Below are 16993 nucleotides of genomic sequence, written 5' to 3'. Positions count from 1 at the left end.
GGTGCTAAGAGATTTCTAACTTCCGAAGAATAAGTGCCGAAGGCGACGGATATCTAAAAACTATTGGTGTATTAGGACCCCTTAATAAGGGGGGGGGGGAGAACATATTGAACTTGAAAGAGGTTATGGCGTTCTTATGCCCCAGAAGGGGAAATTTACTAACTTGGAGCCAGAGTTCGAAATAATCGTCAACACAAGGAAACCAAAAACACATATACTTGTGCTATAAGAGAATCGGAAGGGAGTAAGGCTTTCCGTAGCCCTATGCTTTTGGGTTATATGGTAAGATTTGAGGGATAAAGGTTAGAGAAACAGTTGTGGCAGAAAGCTAAAGGAAGGGTTGCGGCAAAAGCCCAAGGATTTAGTTTGAACTCGAATGATAAGTTGCCATAAGTATAGCGGCACGGTGAAGGATAGCGAAGGGTGCAGAACCATTACGTATACACACTTTGGGTCGATGGAAGTAGCTCTGGGAAGGAACTAGGAGGAATAGTTTGAAGGACATAACCATTATACCCACTAGCAACAAAGTCATGTTGGGTGAGTACTCGGAATGTAAAGGTAAAATGGTGACAAGGTTATAAGGACTAATGACGTTAACCATGGAACCACAAGTGAGTCCTAGCACCACGGTGTCCCCCTCGGACTAACGGTGTGCGAGCGTATTATTAGACGTTAAGGGATATGTTTGGCCTCCGTGTTATAAATTTCTTTTAACATATTTTCGAGATGATTTGCCATAAACTTGTTGAGATCGCTTAAAATAATAACTACCATTCTAGCATCCAGATGGCCGTATAAAGCTTCGTGTGGCAGGAAGTGCAGGTCACCGATTAGCTGGTTCGATGTGGACAAAACTAAGTTAATTAGGCCAGATACGATTCATCAAGTAGTTGACAAAATGAAACTCATTCGGGAGCGGTTATTAGAAATGAGGCAACGAAAGTCATATCAGATACTCGACGTCGACACTTAGAGTTCCAGGTCGACGATTGGGTATCTTTTGGGTGTGTCACCTATGAAGGGTGTTATGAGATTCGACAAAAAAGGGAAGCTTAGTCCGAGGCATATTAAAGTAGGCGAGGTTGCCTATATATTAGACCTACCGTCTGATTTGGGAGCAGTGCATTCAGTCTTCCACGTGTCCATGCTTCGCAAATGTGTAGACGACCCTTCCAGAGTATTTTCCCTAGGTGACATCCAGGTAACAGAGGAATTAGTCTACGAGGAGCGGCCTATAGCCATACTGGATCGTCAGGTGAGAAGATTGCGTACTAAAAACATAATTTTCGTTAAAGTATTGCGGCGGGACAATATCAGGGAAGAGATGAAGAATACGTATTCCTACTTATTTCCTATGTCTTCTGGTAATCTAAATTCCCAGATGGGTTGTGTTCGATTAATGAATTGTATGTGACAAGCCTATCAAAGAGACTCTCCCGAAATGCCTATAAGACCCTATAAGACAAGTTTAACATTCGAGGACGAATGTTCTAAAGGGGGGGGAGGATGTTATATCCCGTATTTTGTACAATGGGACAATTCGAGATAACCACGATACGCTAGGGACAAGACTATTCCGGGATACGAAGTTGAGATTTTTGACAACCGATTTTATTTTAAGGCACAAGTTGCTTATGATTTCATGGGCATGGAATACTAAGGAAAATTTGGGGTGAAAAGTTAATTATGGAAAGTTAATTAAATTTTCATGAAATGGCCAAGTTTGGCCGTGTGGCATGGTGTGGGACCCACCCTTGGTTGGCCAAATTTGACTAGTCAAGCTATGAAGGGTGCATGTGATTACTTTACAATTGTAGGGACTAGAAGTGACAAAAATAATTCTTGAGGGGGCTAAGGTGGCCGGCCAAGAGATGTGGGCCATAAGGCCACATGTGTTAATAATATATGCCACTAAAAGATGACAATTAGATCATCTTCATCATTTTTCATCCTCTAGAAAATTGAAGAAACATGGAGAAAAAAATGAAGGCCATATTCGGCCATGAAGAGGAAAGAAGGAGGCCCAAAAATAGCCAACAAAAAATTATTTCTTCTAGCTTTTCCACTAATTGGATGGTGCTAAACAACATGGAGTAATTGTTATAGCAAGCAAACCATTCATCTCTACAATTCTCAACTCAAGCTATGTTGAAGAACTAAGTGAAGAAGGTAAGTTTTAATCCTCTTTTCATGTGTTATAGATGGTTCATGTGTGTTGTAGTGTGTGGGAATGAACGAAATTCATGAAATTTTGGGTGTTGAAGTTTGGCCGTGTAGGTGGTGGTTGTGTTGGAATGATGAACTAATTTTTATTTAATATTTTTGGTTGTTGTTGTATGGATTCTATGATGAAAATGAAGGTTTAATGATTTAAATTGAAGTTGTAATCGTTTGTAGGTTGTTGGAGAAGGTAATGCGATTTTATTATAGTTTCTTGTATCATTGAGGTTAATGTTCTTAACGTGCGGAATGTTGGTGTAATTTATGAATTTGGAAGAAAGAAATGTGGATGTTGTTGTTCTCGGGTTGGAATGGTTTTCGGGTGAAGTGGTGTTTTGTTTGGGTTGTTTGAAATATTGTGTGAATTGTTTAAAATGTTCTTGAATATTGTTTGTATGGATTCGGACTAGTATTTGAATGTATAAGCGTTGATATTGGTTTGAAATGTAGGCGGTTGAATTGAATATAATGGAATGTTGTTGAATTATGTAGAAAAGAGCTACTAACGTTAGAATGCGCTTTGATTTGAGTATTTATGTTGTTAGTGTGGTTGTTGGCATTGTTGTTGATGAATTTGGCCGAGTTGAATTCTCGGGGTTGTTGTGTTTATAGGGAAAATGCTGCCCAAATTTCTGTAGAATTTGGTGTTCGCCTGGAATCGGGTTCCTAAATGCTTTTAGCTAATGTTTTGTATTTAATGACATATTGTAGATCTTGGGAAGTCCGCGACGTAAGTTTGGGTTAGTTTCGAGAGCGGACGAGGTATGTGGCTTACCCTTCTTTCTTTTGGCATGCCTTAGTTGTAATTAGGCTATGATACGAGTCTCGGGGTAACTCCATTCTTAAGATCCGAGCACGTATACGATTCTTATTCATTTCTTGATGCTCACGTTCTTAATATGGTCAAATTATGGCTTTTATGTCTTTTGTACAGTTGGATTTCAAAAGTTGCATAAAGAATGTTGTTTTTAAAGGATTCCATAACTACGAACGACCGTAACTTTCATAGAGGAGCTCGGATCGCTTCGAAACGTTCGTTGGAGATTCTATAATGAAGAAGGTCTCCAACTTTCATAGATGGACTCGGATTGGTTTGATACTCGTCCGTGGGCCCCGAGACTTTCCTTTGTGTGTAATGCTAACGACTTTTGAAAAGATTTAGTGTGACTATCGTCTTAAACTCGGACGTTGATTACTTACTTCTCTATCAAGTTTGTAATGACGATTATGCCCCTAATTTCCTTAAGTTATTTCTTACGGTTTGATGCGTATTTATGAACCCTAAAGTTCCATTTTATATGTTCTCGAACGACATTCGGAAGAAACTTGGTTCGACTACCGCCTTGGTTTTTAAATGACGGTTCATCCGATTATTCCATCGAGTCTCCCGAAAAATATTTTTAAATTGCATATGGTTACTCACGACTCTGCTCGTGCATTCTGTATTTACATCCTTCACCGAGTCCCGGGCCGATTATGTATCGTGCGCACTATGTTATTTTCCGGTGTGATGCTGTGTTACGGTTCACCGAGCTCCTCGCTCGAGGGCCGGGTTCCATTTATATTTGGTGTTATGCTGTGTTATGGCGTTATGGTGTGCTATGATATGTTATGGGAATATGTCGGGTTACGGAGATATGAAACCTTCTGGTGTGATGCTGTGTTATGACGCCAACGACGGGCGGGCGACCATAGTTCTAAGAGCCCCATGCATGATTTGTGTTTTATGAGTAAGCATTTTGATATTTTCGATATTGCATTTTTTTCTCGTACTCCGGTTTTGACTATGATCTTCGTTACGTATTTCATGCTTTGCATACTCGCACATATTCCGTATCGACCCCCTTTCTTCGGGGGCTGCGTTTCATGCCGCGCAGGTACAGATATTTATTTGGGTGATTCACCAGCTTAGGATTCCTGTTCAGCTGTCTTGGAGCGCTCCCTTGTTCTAGAGCCTATGTTTTGGTGCAGACTCGTCCGATGCATATGTATATACTATATGTTTATTCGGGGGTACGGCGGGCCCTGTCCCGTCATATGATTTTGTTATGATTCTTAGAGGTCTGTAGACATATATGTGTGGGTTGTGGGTGATTCCATCGTTCGGTGTACGTGTGATTTGTGATTTGGACGTCCCATATACTATGATAGCCTTCGCTTATATGTGATATCATTCGTTGAAAGAGGTGATTATGATCCGTATATATATATTTGTGACCTTCGGGCGACGTTCCACCTTTCGTATATATATATCATTTGTAGTTTGTATAAGTTATTCGTGCGCTATTTTCGATTAATAGTGTGTGTGCCCGGCTACGCACTAGTCGCGACTACGGGGTTGTATATGACAACGAGAGCCCGGTGATGAGATTCGAGAGTGAGGGCGTGCCGAGACATCACACTGCCGCCTGACACACGGGGGTTGGGTCGATGACCGGCCGAGGATGTTGTACGTTTGTTGACTAGATTAGTAGCCGCCCAGGCTCAGCGGCAGGGAGTCGGTGTTGACACGGGTAGATCGGTAGTTCGAGGGTTAAGACCTTCCTTGGGTTAGGTTCTCCGAGTTTTTCGTGGTAAAAGCGAGAATATGGACTCCGTGATTTTATTGGATGGTAAGCGAGACTTTGGGGTTGTGTACGCGGATGAGGTCGAGTTCGTGAACAGTTGGCTTCGTATTCGCGTGATATCAGCGGTACGGGGTATTAGACTTGGGAGTTATCTAGATGGAGAGAATGCCCCTCTAGGCGTTTTTAAGACATAAGTTCTCGGATGCCTTTATGGCGCCATTATTTGCCTCGACTTTGCCCGAGGAAATAGATTCTTACATAATGAGTAGGGCAGTATGAGTATCCAGGAGTATTGCGTGTATTTTGATTCTACGGCCAGGTATGCTTCAGCCATGGTGGCTGAGATGGATGATAGAGTTCATCTTTTGTGGCTGGTCTAGGGACACATTTGATTGATTCTTGTACAAAAAATGCCTAATAAGTCATCGGTGCATGGATATCTCCCGTATATAGGCCAATGCGCAGAATTTGGAGGATCGTAAGCGCCAGAGGAGGACAGATCGTGACCGCGACCGGGGCCATGGTAAGAGGTCCAGATCTTTTGATAGTGGGGGTGAGTTTAGGGGAGGACAGAGACAACAACCTCCCCGATATCCTTTCCATTCAGCAGGGAGTGCATCTCCGCGGTTTTCAGGTCTGACATTTGACCGGTCTCCTTATTCTGGAGCAGGCTAGAGTTCTAGAGCATCAGGCTCTCGGTACGGACCGCAGACATCCGATAAGACCCCTTTTGCCGCGATGTGCCCGGAAAGGCAAGTTACACGCCGGTTTGTCGTGGGATCGATGGTGTATGTTGTGGGCAGCTAGGCCACAGGGTAAGGGAGTGTCACGACCCGACTAGGGCCATGAAGGGCACCCGGGGCTAACCACCGAGCATCATACATTCTATTACTCTTCCTGCGTTTATTCATATTCTTATACTCATAATCATAGAAAACTATTTTCATTGAAACAAATTCATATTATAAACATGAGCCCTTTCGGCTATCAAAATAATATATATATATATATATATATATATATACACACACACATACATATACATTCAATGAAAAACTGTGAGACCATACTACCTACAATTGCGCATCCACGAGCCTCTACTGGAGTGCTAGACATAGGGACGGGACAGGGCCCCGTCATGCCCAAATATATATATATATATATATATATATATACTTAAAAAAATAATCAATGGCACCTCCGGAAAATGGAGTGCTCTCAATCAGCTAATAGCTCCTACGAGTCTGGATCGCCTCCCTGTCTACCTGTGGGCATGAACACAGCGTCCAAAGAAAACGGACGTCAGTACGAACATTGTACTGAGTATGTAAGGCATGAATGAAATGAACATAATAGAGAAATCATAAGGCATAAGATGAAGACATAACCTGCGTACTCTTTGAATGGATACATTTTATACATATATCATACGTAGCATATCATATGAGTTACCATAGCGTATACATCATCATATCATACATACATCATCATATCATTCATACATCATCATCGTTAACCCGCGTCCGGGTAACCATCATATGCAGCCCACTAGTGGTGATCGTGTCCGGCCCTCTAGGCGCGGTGGAATCATAGCAGCCCCCCTTAGCGGTGACATGTCTGGCCATTTAGGCACGGTGGAATCACTAGCAGCCCGCCTTAGCGGTGACATGTCCGGCCATTTAGGCGCGGTGGAATGATATCATCGTGCATATCATAGACTTATCATTATTATTCATCTCATAGGCATATCATGGCTTTATCATAACTTAGCATCATTATATATTTATCATCAAAACATACATTAGAACTTGAAGGCAACTATAGCTATGTCGGGGTGACATAAGGTCGTGAACCCCCGATTACGTTATGGAGTAATCATAATCGTTATATCTCACCTTGGAGGGACTAACGTTTTAAGGTGAGTGCACATAAGGAAAACATCAATAGATCATAGTTAACACCATTAGCTTTGTAGGCACATCATATCATGATCTCTAGAATCTTTAGACTTAAGCTTATCATCATCATTATCGTATACTCATAGAGTATCTCTTATCTCATATGACTATTTATGAACAAGGACTCTTAGTTTTCTTGAAGATAGGAGATTCATGAAGAAAAGGAAATTCATGTCATAAGATTCATGCCTTAGAAAGAAAGGACTAGCCTCACATACCTTTGTCGTTTAACTATTCTATTGCTTGCTCGTTCTCCTTTAATGCTCACGTCTTTACCTTCAAGAGAATTCGTATCGACATTAGCTAAACAATTACAAGAACGTGCTTACTAAAGCTAGAGAAAATTGGGCAGCATTTCCTTTGTTTATACGACTTCCTCCATATTCCATATCAACTCCCAAACATTCATAACAACAATCACAATATCATAAACAACAATCATCATTCATTTACATTATTCGCATTTCATAATTTCACTTCAATTCTCCAAAATCATGATCATAGTTCACTATCATGTTTCTTCACATATAATACTCATTCCATGTTCTACATACCATTCATAATCTACTTATAATCATAACATATCCATATCCATGATTCATTCCAACTACTGCTCAACAATGACACTGTTCCCACATTTTATGACCCATTTGCTATATTCTTCTACAATCCAAGTGTTTCAACTTTTCAATACTTCAAACAACATGAAAATACCATAAAACTTACCTTAGATATTGTAGAACAAGCCTTGAGTGGAGATACTCTTCTTACACCAAAACCCTAATTCACTTCTCTTTAGAATTTCTTGACTTAGATAACTTTAAAGTGTTTCACAATCTTGATTCTTGTTGGTTTGATGAAGTTGATCATCAATTTTCCTTGAATTCTTGTGGATGAAGTATATGGAACCTTCTAGAGGTCTTGAGAGAGATGAAGAAATGTGGGAAATGAAATTAATGAAGTGAGATCGCATTTATATAATTGGAACTTACTCAGCTCGTCGGGACTTCCACGGACACTTATACGGTTCGTGGAATATTGCACGGCCCGTATAAGTGGTCGTGGTTCATGTTTGGCCAGACATCATCTCTGGGCTGGGAGTTATACGACCCCTTATACGGTCCGTATAATGTTATACGGACCGTATAAGTCGGTCGTATAACTCTTTTTCTCCCGAAATGTTCTCCGTCGTTCGTTTGATCTCCAATCCTTATGGAACCTTCTTAACACTTGTTTAACACTTCAACATCAATCTAAGGGATGTTATAACTCTTTCCCAAAGCATCATTAGAACGTCATTAACTCGATACTCGTAATTCTTGTCCGACACACAACATATGACTTGCTTTCCTTAACAACTTTCTTCTCTTACCTCGAATGTCTTTGGAAATCTTAATTAGGACCATTAAAGGCTATTTCTTACTTATCAAAACATCGTATACGTCATGCCCTTCATTAGTCTATTCACTGTACGCTAACGGGAAATTTTTCGAGGTGTAACATTCTTCCCCCCTTTTGGAACATTCGTCCTCGAATGTTAAGTCATCGGGGATTCTATAAAAATTTCGTCAGAGTCTCCCCTGTAATATGGCACTACCATCCTATCACAACAACCCATAATAACATTGCCTCACAGGGCCACAACACAATAGCAATATAAATTGGTCACACACGACCCATATGCATAAAAGAAAACATACATACCTCATAATCTCGATGTCTCATCATAAATCTCTTCCGGAGGCTGAAATAAGTGCGGATATGTGGATTTCATCTTCTCTTCCGCTTCCCAAGTCATCTCTTCTCGATTGTTATTTCGCCACAAGACTTTAACTGAGGCCACTTCCTTGTTTCGAAGTCTTCGTACTTGCCTGTCTAATATGGCAATGGGCACTTCTTCATAAACTAGCTTTTCTGTCACTTGAACATCATCTATTGGCACAATCTTCGTAGGATCTCCAACACACTTGCGGAGCATTGAGACATGGAAAATCGGATGGACTAATTCAAGTTCTGGAGGTAAGTCCAATTCATAAGCTACTTGACCCACCTTGCGGATAATCTTATAGGGTCCAATATATCGAGGACTTAACTTTCCTTTCTTGCCAAATCTCATCACACCTTTCATTGGCGACACCTTCAAAAATACCCAATCATCAACTTGAAATTCTAAGTCTCACCGGCGGTTGTCCGCATAAGATTTTTGGCGACTTTGGGCTGTCAACAATCGATCTCGGATCACCTTGACTTTTTCTACTGCTTGTTGAATCAACTCAGGGCCTATTAGTTGTACTTCTCCTATTTCAAACCATCCAATTGGGGACCTGCACTTCCTTCCATATAAAGCTTCATACGGAGCCATTTGGATACTGGAATGGTAGCTATTATTATATGCAAACTCAATAAGGGGTAAGTGGTCATCCCAACTACCACCAAAATCTAGAACACATGCTCTTAGCATATCCTCCAAGGTCTGAATGGTACGTTCGGCTTGTCCATCATCCGTTTATGGATGAAATGCCGTGCCGAGCTTTACTTGAGTACCTAAACCTTCTTGGAAAGATTTCCAGAACTTGGCTGTAAATTGTGCCCTCTATCTGTGATAATGGATATCGGAATACCATGAAGTCGCACAATCTCCTTGAGATACAACCTTGCATAATCTTCGCCGAGTAAGTGTGGTTCGACGGAAGAAAATGAGTCGCTTTTGTGAGTCTATCCACAATCACCCATATGGAATCATACTTGCCTCGGGAACGAGGTAATCCCACAATAAAATCCATATTGATCACTTCCCATTTCCAAGTAGGAATTTCCATTGCTTGCAATAATCCTCCTGGCTTTTGATGTTCGATCTTTACTTGCTGGCAATTTGGACATTGAGCTACAAATTCTGCTATGTCTCTTTTCATGCCATCCCACCAATATATCATCTTGAGATCATGATACATCTTTGTCGCTCCTGGATGAATAGAATACCGAGAATAATGAGCTTCTTCTAGAATTCGACGACGCAATTCTGCAACATTCGAAACACATAGCCCCGCCTCGGTATCTAAGAATCCATCTATAGAAGTTTCGAATGGAGATTTCTTTTTCATGAAATGTATCTCTATAATGGCTCAACTGAGGATCTTCATACTGCCGCTCTTTTACTTCCATGTTCAAGGACGAAACTGTGGGATTATTAACACTAACTCCTGCACCACCTGAATCAATTAGACGTACTCCAAGATTAGCTAGTTGATGGAGCTCATGAATCAATTCTTTCTTCTCCGAAGGAACTTCACATAGACTGCCCATTGATCGGCGGCTAAGCGCATCGCTACTACATTTGCTTTCCCGGGGTGGTATAAAATATTCACATCATAATCTTTCAATAATTCTAACCACCGCCTCTGCCGTAGATTCAACTCCTTTTGTTTGAAAATGTATTGGAGACTCTTGTGATCTGTATAGATATCAACATGCACACCATACAAGTAATGTCTCCACATCTTTAATGCATGAATAACTGCAACCAATTCGAGATCATGAGTTGGGTAGTTCTTTTCATGTTTTCGCAGCTGCCTCGAAGCATAAGCAATGACTTTACCATGCTGCATCAATACACATCCTAACCCAACACCAGAAGCATCACAATACACAACATAACCATCCGGCCCTTTTGGGAGTGTTAAGACTGGAGCTGAGGTTAATCTGTCCTTCAACTCTTGGAAGCTACGCTCACAAGCATCATTCCACTGAAATTTAGCCGACTTCTGGGTTAGCTTCGTCAATGGGGCTGAAATAGATGAAAAGCCCTCTACGAACCTTCTATAATAACTCGCCAATCCCGTAAAACTACGAACTTCTCGTAGGCGTCGTAGGCCTTGGCCAAGTCTTCACAACTTCAATTTTTCGAGTATCAACTCGAATGCCATCATCGAAATAACATGACCCAAGAATGTCACAGAATTCAGCCAAAACTCGCACTTTGAAAATTTTGCATACAATTCTCGAGTTCGAAGAATTCCAAGAACAATACGTAAATGATCTGCATGTTCTGATTCTGTGCGAGAGTACACTAGAATATCATCAATGAATACTATTACAAATAGATCCAAGAGAGGCCTGGATACATTATTCATTCGATTCATGAACACTGCCGGGGCATTAGTTAACCCAAATGACATCACCCGAAATTCATAATGGCCATATCTCGTTCTGAAAGCTGTCTTGGGAATATCTTCTTCTCTAACTCTCACTTGATGATAACCCGACCTCAAGTCTATTTTGGAAAATCACTTGGCACCTTGTAGTTGATCAAACAAATCATCAATCCTTGGGAGAGGATATTTGTTCTTGATCGTCACCTTATTCAACTGCCTGTAATCAATGCACATTCGTAGGGAGCCATCTTTCTTTCTCACAAATAGGACAGGCGCTCCCCACGGTGATGAACTGGGTCTAATAAACCCTTTCTCAAGCAAATCTTTCAACTGTGCCTTTAGCTCTTTCAACTCTGCCGGAGCCATTCGGTAAGGAGGAATAGAAATGGGCTTGGTATCCGGCAACACATCAATAGCGAAATCAATTTCTCTTTCCGGAGGAAGGCTTGGAAGTTCATCTGGGAATACATCCGAAAATTCATTCACTACCGGAACGGATTGGAAAGTTGGCGACTTTGCTTCGGTGTCATGAACTCGGACTAAGTGATAAATATAGCCCTTAGCTATCATCTTTCTTGCCTTAAGGTAGGAAATAAACCTACCTCTTGGAGATGCCGTATTACCCTTCCATTCAAGCACGGGCTCTCCCAAAAATTGAAATCGAACTACTTTCATCGGCAATCAACATTAGCATAGCATGAGGCCAACCAATCCATACCCATAATCACATCGAAATCTAACATTTCCAAGCTCAACTAAATCAGCTTTAGTTTGGCGGTCACATATCACAATTATACAATCTTTGTATACTTGTCTAGCTATCACGGGATCACCAACCGGAGTAGATACCTCAAAAGGTTTAATTGGCTCGGGTTTCACCCCAATACGATTAGCAACATATGGAGTAATATAAGATAAGGTAGAACCCGGATCTATCAATGCATACACATCATGAGAAAATACGGACAATGTACCTGTAACCACATCTGGGGAGGACTCAAGATCCTGTCGTCCGGCTAAAGCATATATGCGGGGCTGTGTGGCACCTGAAGTAGATGCTCCCCTCGGCCTCTACCTCGCCCGCCGGAACTGGGAGTCCGCCCGCCGGGCGCACCGAAGAAGAGCCACCGCCGATCCCGTGGGCCGAACCCCACCTCTACCATACCTCGACGGACAATCACGCATCAAGTGTCCAGTCTGTCCACAAATATAACAAGCATCTGTGCCCTGGCGACATGGCCCCGAGTGTAATTTTCTGCACTGGCTGCATCGGGGAACCGGTGGTCTCCTCTGACTATAATCACCCCCAAACTGGGAACCGGAAGCTCTCGAACTCTGACCCTGTCCTGAAAGAATGGAGCGATCAAATCTCCTACCCGTAAATCGGGGAGGTGCACTAGTCACCGACTGGCCTGAGTGTCTAGAATGTGTCTGTCTTGATCCCCCTCTATAATCACTGCCTGTGCCCATAGATCTGGCCCTCTTGCTTTGCCCTCTATCAATATCACGATCACCCCTCTGCGGATGTTGTTGTCCTTCTAAATTTTGGGCATGGGCTTGAATACGGGAAATATCCATCCCATCTTGCAACGAAGCCGTCAAACAATCCTTGAATAAATGTGGCCCTAAGCCACTCACAAATCTATGCACCCGATCTCCCATATCGGCCACCATAGTCGGGGCATATCTAGCCAAAGAATTAAATTGAAGGCTATACTCCCGGGCACTCATATTCCCTTGTTTCAAATTTAGAAATCTATCCGCTCTAGCTCGGCGGACCTCGGGTGGCAAATAATGGCGAATGAAAGCATCTACAAATTCTTGCCAAACGGGAGGAGGCGCATTCTCTTTCTTGATGCTATCCAATTATTATACCATAATACCGCCACATCCCGAGTCTATACGATGCCAACTCCACGGATTCATTCTCGGAGGCATGATAATCTTTAATGTCCTCAACATCTCATCAATAAAGCCTTGCGGGTCTTCATCCGCTTTGACCCAAAGAACTCGAGGAGGATTCAAACTCATAAAATCACGGGCTCTAGTACTAGCCGACCGATCACTTGGGCCCGCATTTCGCCGCCGTGCTCGGCGGCAACTAACCGTGTCAATAAATGAATAGCTTCTATCACTTGTTGATCCGAAGTAGCCGGTGGACTGGAGGCATAGGAGCTGGAGCTGAAGCCCCTTCTTGTTCTTCTGTAATAGGCGGGGTGGAAGAAGCATTAGATGGAGCCTCATTATGTGATTCACCCTCATCTACATTCATTGGCGGCTCTCTTTCTGCCTGCCTTTTCATCGTAGTCTTGCCCTTCTGGGCGGCTTTAGCTTTTCCCTTTGGCGGCATTTCTGAAATCACAACACACTATTAGGGAGGATAAAATCTTATACATGGCTCTATCGCACGATCTCTTAAGAAGAAAGATGGTCATTTCCTAAATGCCCGGTAGCCTTTTGTTTATTAGCGTGGCGCGCAACACAACATAAACAAGACTCTACTAGACACAGCTCGTAGACACTTCCTAAGACTGAACCGCTCTGATACCACCTTTGTCACGACCCGACTAGGGCCATGACGGCACCGGGCTAACCACCGAGCACCACTCATTCTATTACTCATCCTGCTTCATTCATTACTCATGCTCATAATCATAGAAAACTATTTCATTTGAAACATATTCACTTTATATCATATAAAACTAAACATTGAAATATATATATATATATATATATATATATATATATATATATATATATATATATATATATATATATATATATATATATATATGAATAAACTTATGAGACCATACTACCCACACATACGTATCTACGAGCCTCTACTAGAGTACTAGACATATATATATATATATATATATATATATATATATATATATATATACAATTATGCCAAAAGAATAATCAATGGCACCTCCGGAAAAAATGGAGTGCTCTCCAATCGGCTAATGGCTCCTACGAGTCCGGATCGCCTCCCTGTCTACCTGTGGGCATGAACACAGCGTCCAAAGAAAACGGACGTCGCACGAACATTGTACCGAGTATGTAAGGCATGAATGAAATGAACATAATAGAGAAATCATAAGGCATAAGATGAAGACATAACCTCGCGTACTCTTTGAATGGATACATTTTATACATATATCATACGTAGCATATCATATGAGTTACCATAGCGTATACATCATCATATCATACATACATCATCATATCATTCATACATCATCATCGTTAACCCGCGTCCGGTAACCATCATATGCGCCCACTAGTGGTGTCATGCCGGCCCCTCTAGGGCGGTGTAACCATAGTACCGCCATTAGCGGTGACATGTCCGGCCATTTAGGCACGGTGGAATCGTATAGCAGCCCGCCTTAGCGGTGACATGTCCGGCCATTTAGGCGCGGTGGAATCATATCATCGTGCATATCATAGACTTATCATTATTATTCATCTCATAGGCATATCATGGCTTTATCATAACTTAGCATCATTATATATTTATCATCAAAACATACATTAGAACTTGAAGGCAACTATAGCTATGTCGGGGTGACATAAGGTCGTGAACCCCCGATTACGTTATGGAGTAATCATAATCGTTATATCTCACCTTGGAGGGACTAACGTTTTAAGGTGAGTGCACATAAGGAAAACATCAATAGATCATAGTTAACACCATTAGCTTTGTAGGCACATCATATCATGATCTCTAGAATCTTTAGACTTAAGCTTATCATCATCATTATCGTACTCATAGTGTACTTCTTATCTCATATGACTATTTATGAACAAGGACTCTTAGTTTTCTTAAAGATAAGAGATTCATGAAGAAAAAGGAAATTCATGTCATAAGATTCATGCCTTAGAAAGAAAGGACTAGCCTCACATACCTTTGTCGTTTAACTATTCTATTGCTTGCTCGTTCTCCTTTAATGCTCACGTCTTTACCTTCAAGAGAATTCGTATCGACATTAGCTAAACAATTACAAGAACGTGCTTACTAAAGCTAGAGAAAATTGGGCAGCATTTCCTTTGTTTATACAACTTCCTCCATATTCCATATCAACTCCCAAACATTCATAACAACAATCACAATATCATAAACAACAATCATCATTCATTTGCATTATCCACATTTCACAATTTCACTTCAATTCTCCATAATCATGATCAAAGTTCACTATCATGTTCCTTCACATATAATGCTTATTCCATGTTCTAAATGTCATTCATAATCTATTTATAATCATAACATATCCATATCATGATTCATTCCAACTACTACTCAACAATGACACTATTCCCACATTTATGACCCATTTTCTATATTCTACTACAATCCAAGTGTTTCAACTTTTCAATACTTCAAACAACATGAAAATACCATAAAACTTACCTTAGATATTGTAGGAACAAGCCTTGAGTGGCAATACTCTTCTTACACCAAAACCCTAGTTCACTTCTCTTGGAATTTCTTGACTTAGATGACTTTAATGTGTTTCACAATCTTGATTCTTGTTGGTTTGATGAAGTTGATCATCAATTTTCCTTGAATTCTTGTGGATGAAGTGTATGGAACCTTCTAGAGGTCTTGAGAGAGATGAAGAAGTGTGGGAAATGAATTTAATGAAGTGAGATCACACTTATATAATCAGAACTCACTCAGCTCGTCGGGACTTCCACGGACACTTATACGGTCCGTGGCGCATTTCATGGTCCGTGTAACTGGTCGTGGTTCACCACTGGCCAGACACACCATCTCTCGCTGGGAGTTATACGGCCCCTTTCCACGGTCCGTATAATGTTATACGGTCCGTGGAAGTCGGTCGTATAACTCCTTTTTCCCGAAATGTTCTCCGTCGTTCGTTTGATCTCCAATCCTTATGGAACCTTCTTAACACTTGTTTAACACTTCAACATCAATCTAAGGGACGTTATAACTCTTTCCCAAAGCATCATTAGAACGTCATTAACTCGATACTCGTTAGCTTCTTGGTATGCTAATGTTGATTGTAGAGCAAAGATGGTTCGATTTTAGTTTCCGAGAGCGAGCCGGCCCTAAGAGGAAGGGCAAATGTCTTGCTCAGAGCAGAGGTTTATTTCCCTACCTTAAGGCGCAGAAGATGGTCGTAAAAGGGCATATTTTTCATCTAGTTTGAGTTCGAAGATGTGCAAGAAGAGCCGCCGACTCTTCTCAATTCGTTCATGTGGTTAACGAGTTCCCGGTGTTGTTTCTAGATGAGCTTGCATTCCCCCGAGAGAGGGAGGTTGATTTTGCTATTGACCCATTGCCGGACACTCGACCAATATCTATTCCTCCTTATAGGATGGCACTGCTCTGAGTTGAAAGAATTGAAAGAGGTTGAAAGATTTGCTTGAGAAAGGCTTCATCGGTGCCTAGTACATCATCGTGGGAGCCCAGTGCTATTTGTAAGAAAGAATGATGGCTCGTTGCGAATGTGTATTGATTATAGGCAATTGAATAAAGTGGTCAGAAAGAATAAGTATCCGCTTCTCGAGGATTGATGATTTATTTGATCAGTTGCAAGGCACCAAGTATTTCTCGAAAATAGATTTAAGGTCGGGATACCACCGGGTTAGGGTGAAGGAAGAAAACATTTCGAAGACGGTATTCGGACTAGATGGCCACTATGAGTTATGTGTTATATCGTTCGGGCTAACTAATGCAGTGTATTCATGGATTTGATGAATCGTGTATTCAGACCCTTCCTAGATTTGTACGTGATTATGTTTATAGATGATATTTTGGTTTATTCGCCGTTAGAGGCCGATCATGCAGAACACCTGAGGACAGTGCTCAGAATTCTTCGAGGGAAAGAGTGGTATGCCAAGTTTTTTGCCGTGAGTTACGGTTGAACTTCTGTGGCTTTTCCGGGTCACATTATTTCGGAGGAAGGCGTTAGAGTGGATGCCCAAAAGGTCGAAGTCGTTGAAGAACTGGCCAAGGCCCACGGCATCAACGGAGATACGTAGTTTCTTGGGCTTGGCACGTTATTATAAAAGGTTTGTAGAAGGATTTTCTTCTTTCTGCCCCCATTGACCAAATTGACTC

Source organism: Lycium ferocissimum, chromosome 3 (genome assembly GCF_029784015.1).
Source record: "Lycium ferocissimum isolate CSIRO_LF1 chromosome 3, AGI_CSIRO_Lferr_CH_V1, whole genome shotgun sequence".
Classification (NCBI taxonomy): Eukaryota; Viridiplantae; Streptophyta; class Magnoliopsida; order Solanales; family Solanaceae; genus Lycium; species Lycium ferocissimum.
The sequence above is the reverse complement of the archived record's forward strand: the minus strand, read 5'-3'. Positions refer to the sequence as shown.